A 6000-nucleotide genomic window follows, 5' to 3' on the forward strand; every position below is an offset into this window, starting at 1 on the left:
AATTGTCTTGATCATTTTCTGAAGTATCTCCCCGTTGATTGCGTTGCTCAGAGTCTGCCAATTCTTGGTGATACTTCCAGCCACCATTAGGATAATGAATTGAATCATATGATGGTGGTGGGTAATATCCCATATGGTTTTTATGCTCATCTTGTGGTTCTAAGACATATCTCCATGGATTGGAGTGCTCATGATCTGTAATTTGTTGGTGATATTGCGAGCCATCATTAGAAATTGGTGATGGTGGGTAACATCCCATAAAATTTGTTTGATCATAAGATGTGTTGAACTCCATTTGAATTTTGTAAAACACAACACCAATGAAAGTTAAAATTTATATCTCAGAGAAGAATTTCTTAGTGAGGCAATAACTCAAACACCTTGGTGTCAGTTTAAAACAGAGAACAAAAACAAAGAAAATGCTTAATCTATACCTCTCACCCACTTAATCATTGTTGATCTAAATCAATCCCCGGTAATGGCGCCAAAAACATGATGGGTGGAAAATTTAGATTCCCACACCAAAACTCACCGGCAAGTGTACCGGGTCGCATCAAGTAGTAAATATCACTTAGAGTGAGGTCGATCCCACAGGGATTGATGGATCAAGCAACTTTAGTGGGTGATTAGTTTAGTGAAGACAACATTGGTGAATTGAATGAAATGTAGCCAACAGAATGTAAATTGTAGGAATTTTAAAGATGCAGAAAGTAAATTGCAGTGAAAGTAAAGAGCAGAAGGTAAATTAGATGAAGCTTAAATGACAAGAAAAGTAAAATTGCAGCAGATCTCACTTGCAGGAAGTAAATTGACAGAACCTTAAAGAACAAGAAATATAAATTGCATCAAGTGTAAGTCAGCAGAATGTAGATTGGACAAAATCTTAGAGAGCAAGAAAAGTAAATTGCAGCAAAATGTAAAGGGGGCTGGGTGCTAGAAATTAAAGAAAGCAGTAAATCAAGCAATCGAAGAGATCTTGAGAACAATTGCAGAAGATGTAAATGTGCAGGAATTGTAAATCAAGATCACAGCAAACTCAAATATAAATTCCAGAGGAACAGAATTGCAGGAAGATTTAAATTGAATGAAAAATGAATTCAGATCATAGCAAGCTCAAATGTAAAGTTGCAGAAGGAAATTTGCAAATGGAAAGAAGAACTTCAAATTCTATAAACCAGGTTGAATTTAATTATAACAGAAGTGTAAAATTTCAGAAAAGGGAAAAGAGAACTAAGCTCTCTACCAGAGCTTTCTATCCTACTCCTACTGCTCTCTAGCAAAGCCAGCCTTCATTCTAAAATGGAACAGATGCCTTTTTATAGGCTTTTACAAAATTAAAATGAAATCGAAATTTAAAACAAATTACAATTAAATAAAATTTATATTCTAACTATCTCTTGTGCCTTTGAGTGATGATAATGGGCTTTGCTTGCTTTGGATTTGAAGAGGAGTGGATCTGGATGGCTTGGTTCAAGTGGCATGGGTCAGGGTTGCTTGGTTCAATTTTGGTTGGAGGCATGCTCCAGTGGAGCGCTCAGTGAGGATTATCAATGTAGCGCTACATGCTCCTTGTGTGCCTCCCTTCGAGCCTTGGTTGATCCTCCTTGTGCCAATTTTCTTTTGCCCATAGCACTCAATTGGAAGTTGCAACGTAGCGCTCCCTTGGTGTGAGGTTCCCTCTTTCGAGCCCTGGCTGTCCCCTTTTGCCAATTTCCTCATCATGTGTAGCGCTCAGTGAGTGAAGAGAACGTAGTGCCCTTTCTATGCATGTGTGCCTCTCTTCGACCCTTGCTTGCTTGGCTTTCCTTACATGAGGGCCCGAAAATGTTCATTCAAATGAACGTAGCGCTCAATTAATTGAATGCTCTTCCTTGCCTAATGAACGCTTGCTTCATTCCTTTCATTGCCAACTTAGTGCTTATTTCCTAATGAATGCTAGGGTTCATTTATTTATTCATTGGTATTTAATAATCATGCATGCATTCATTAATTAATGCCAATGCATTACGTTAAAGCAGTTTGCTTTAATAATGTACTTCAAGCATTCTTCCATTAGCTTTAATTAATAATGCATTCATTTCATTCATTCTTCAATGCCAATGCATGGTTCATGATGATATCAATTAATCAAATGCACGCATGCTTTCATTAATTTTAATTACTTAGTAATGCTGTAAGGCCACGACTTCATGGTCATGGGCCACACTTTTAAAAGCGTGGCCTAAGGTTCCAAGACGTGCTCAATCTTCAAAGCGTGCCCCAAAATTCTTCTTTTCTTCTTTTGAGCTGATATTGTGCTATTTTGCTTCTTTTTCCACTTATTTCCTACAAAATTTATAAAATCAAAACGTCAAAGAAATATACCATTTAAGTACAAAAGCATTCAATATTTAAGCACTAATCATCAATTTCTTGTATGAAAAAGCATAGAAAAATAAGACATGATGACATGTCATCACCAAGCTCAATCTCAAAGCTCCAAAACCATCAAGCTTACTCCAACAAACACCAAACCTCAATCTAACATCATAAAACATACAAAAACATCACTAGGGATAACTCAAAACATCAAACCACAAGAATTTGAAGAGGTTTACCTTACCCAATGATATTAGGGGTAAAACCTAACAATATTCCAATGCAAGATCACCCCTAAACAAACAAAATCACAAAATCTACTCAAAAATCAAACCTAAAAATTTAGAAATGTTAGGTCAGGAAAATGGAGCTTGAGTATTTAGTTCTTTCTAGAAAAACTTGGTTAGAAACGAAGAGATCGATGAGAGGTTCGTGTGTCCGCAACTGGCTCGTCAATCGGAGCTCTGGATCAAAAGTTATGGAGCTTTGAAGGAGGAGGTGAATAGTAAAACCCCCATCACCCCTCTTCTCTCTTCTCGCGGCCCCTCTCTCTTGTTTCTGAAAAATGAGCCCAAATGGTCTCATAAGTCACTTATATATGTTGGGCTTGGGCCCAACTTGGGTTTGTTCCAATCCGTTAGCGTTTTAGGTCCGTTTGGCTCACTTTGGGCCAAAACCTTTAAAATTAGTGCCCTGTTTTCAATTCTAAATTATTTTTCTCTTTTCAAAGCAATAAAATTCAATTTTTGAAATCTCATTTTCTAAACATCACATGGTACCGACAGACTAGAGCTAGTACTACCGGCTTAAGTGCCGGTACGTATTTTTACAACATTTTTTGTAAAAAATACATTTTCTCACTCAAAAAAATTCATTGAATTCAAATTTTACCTTTTCATTTTCAAAATAAAATTTCCATATTTTTTAACTAACTCTGGACAGTTAAAAATTATTATTTTATTAAAACAGTTATATGTGAAAATTCCGGTTCTTACAATAGTGAGATGCCAAAGCTATATAGAAATAGAGTGTCATTAGCTCCGTTTAGTAATTAGACCTGAGCTTGAATTACAACTCTAATCTTGTGTGTTTTCTCTTCCTTGGTCCGATATTGTTTTGGTTGCTCGAGGACAAGCAATAGTTTAAGTTTGGTGTTGTGATGCGTGAGCATCTTATACCTTTTTTCTAGTTAATTTTATATTATTTTTAGTTAGATTTTATTTGCTTTTAGCTTATTTTAGTGCAAAATTCACCTTTGGATGCTACTTTGAGTTTTTCTTGTGTTATTATGATTTTAGGTGAAATTCGGAGCAGTTTGGAGAAGCCTGAAGGAAGAAAGAAAAATGCTGGTAGCACCCTCCCTGAGCGCTGAATGCCCACCTGGCGTTTGGCACAAGAAGGGGGGGCATAAGCCAGAGACACACGCTTCCCCTCTTGGCGTTCAACGTCCATTCCTAAAGTTGAACGCCAGCAGCAGCCCATTTCACACTTCTTTGGGCCTCCAAGTTGATTTAGCACTCCTTAGTTTTATTTTATTTTCTTTTTGTAATTTTTATTTAAAAATAATATCTTTTAGGTCTAGCATTTATTATTAGGCTAGAATTTAAAAGGAAAAGATCAATTGGGGTCGAACATTATCTTCTTCCTGCCACACTTTTCAGAATCCTATTTTCTCTGTAAGTTAGGAGCAACTAAACCTCCTGGTTAAGGTTAGGAGCTCTGTTTATTTCTATGGATTTGAACTATTATTCTTCTATTTTAATTATTGTTTTGATTAAATTCTAAGGTGTTTTTTTCGTTCATAATCTTATGAACTGGATGGAACGAGAGTATGAACCTTTTCTACAAGAATTCTTGAGATTCTGAAGAGAGTTATCTCGCTTGAACTACAGCTTGAAAACACTCCTCCTAAATTGCTGATTACATTAACTAATTAGGATATGTGACATAAAATCCTGTTAGCTTTGGGTAATTTGGGTTTTTATGGCGCTAAACTAGCTTTCTGAACTTAACCCTCTAATTGGAATTGAGTGACCATGAGTGTGGCATTTGATCAGGATTAGAGGAGATTAAATCACTAAGAGATTAGGGTTTAATCACTTATAGTTTACCGTAGAAAGAATCATTCATTGTTAAAATACTTGGTAAGACGTTTTAATCCGGAAAAAGTAAACATATTTGAAACCTTAATTGATTTATCACCATTGTTTTACACCCAACCCTTTTATTGCTTTCTTTATTTTCTTGTTCACTTGTTTATTCGTTTACAACAACACAATTCTTTTACTATTTGCCTGACTAAGTCCAAAAGGATGACTATTGCTTGCTCAGTCCGACAATCCTCATGGGATCGACCCTCACTCACCTGAGGTTTTACTTGGAAGCCGTGCAGACACTAGGCCAACCAGCCAGAAACGGAAATGGCAATGGGAACGGAGAAGGAAATGCCAATGACAATGCTAAGGGAAACAACAATAACACGGGTGGTGTTCCGATGACCTTGGCGACGTTTCTCAAGGTTCATCCACCAACTTTTCGAGGATCCACTAATCCTACTAAAGCAGACCACTGGTTCTAGGCTATGGAGCATGCTTTACAGGCGCACAATGTTCCCATCAAACAATATGTCGAGTTTGCCGCTTATCAGCTAGCGGGAGAGGCCCAGCCCTGGAGGCAAGCAGAGTGTCGCCTGCTACAACTTCAGAACGCTGACATTCCATGGGAGGTGTTCCAAACGGCCTTCTACAAGAAATACTTCCCTGTGTCTTCAAGGGAAGCAAAGGAGATGGAACTAATGGAGCTGAAGCAAGGTTCCCTATCTGTGGCGGACTACACCAACAAGTTTGAGGAGCTCTGTAGGTTTTCTAGGGTATGTCAAGGTGCCCCGGAGACTTACGAGAGCTGGAAGTGCATTAAGTACCAGAGGGGTTTAAAGGATAGCATTATGACTACTGTGCTGCCTATGGAGATCCGTGTCTTCTCTGACTTGGTGAACAAGGCGAGAGTGGTGGAAGAGTATACCAATACGGTAGCTTTATCCAAGAAAACTCATGGAGGGAGCTCTAGTCGGGGGTATAGCAAGTATTTTCATCCTAAATGGCAAAGCTTCAAGAGAGGAGGATATGCACCTCAAGGTCAAGGAGGCTTTAGAAAGAACACCCACAATCAGATTCAGCGTGGCAAAGGGAGAGGAAATCAGAGTATGAGTTCTTCGGATTTAGCTTGTGATCATTGTGGACGTTTTCATCCATATGACTCTTGCAATATTGGTATAGGTGGGTGCTTCAACTGTGACTTGCCTGGTCATTTTCTGAGGGATTGCACAGGTGGGAAGAACCAAAGTGCGGGTCAAGGTCACCACCAGGGACGAGTCTTTGCTGTGAATGCCAAGGACGCTTCCAAGGTGGATCTGTTGATGAGATGTATATGTCTAATTGGTGATAAGTCCTTAGTTGCATTATGTGATACTGGAGCTTTGCATTCGTTTATTTCATTTGCTAAAGTTGAGGAATTAGGCTTGAAAGTGTCAGAGTTACCATTTGATATGTATGTACATACTCCGCATCAGATAGTTAGGACTAGGTCAGGGTGTAGGCAAGTAGGTTTCAAGCTTGAGGGTAGAGACTTTGTGCATGATTTGAT

This window comes from Arachis ipaensis, chromosome B07 (genome assembly GCF_000816755.2).
Source record: "Arachis ipaensis cultivar K30076 chromosome B07, Araip1.1, whole genome shotgun sequence".
Taxonomy (NCBI): domain Eukaryota; kingdom Viridiplantae; phylum Streptophyta; class Magnoliopsida; order Fabales; family Fabaceae; genus Arachis; species Arachis ipaensis.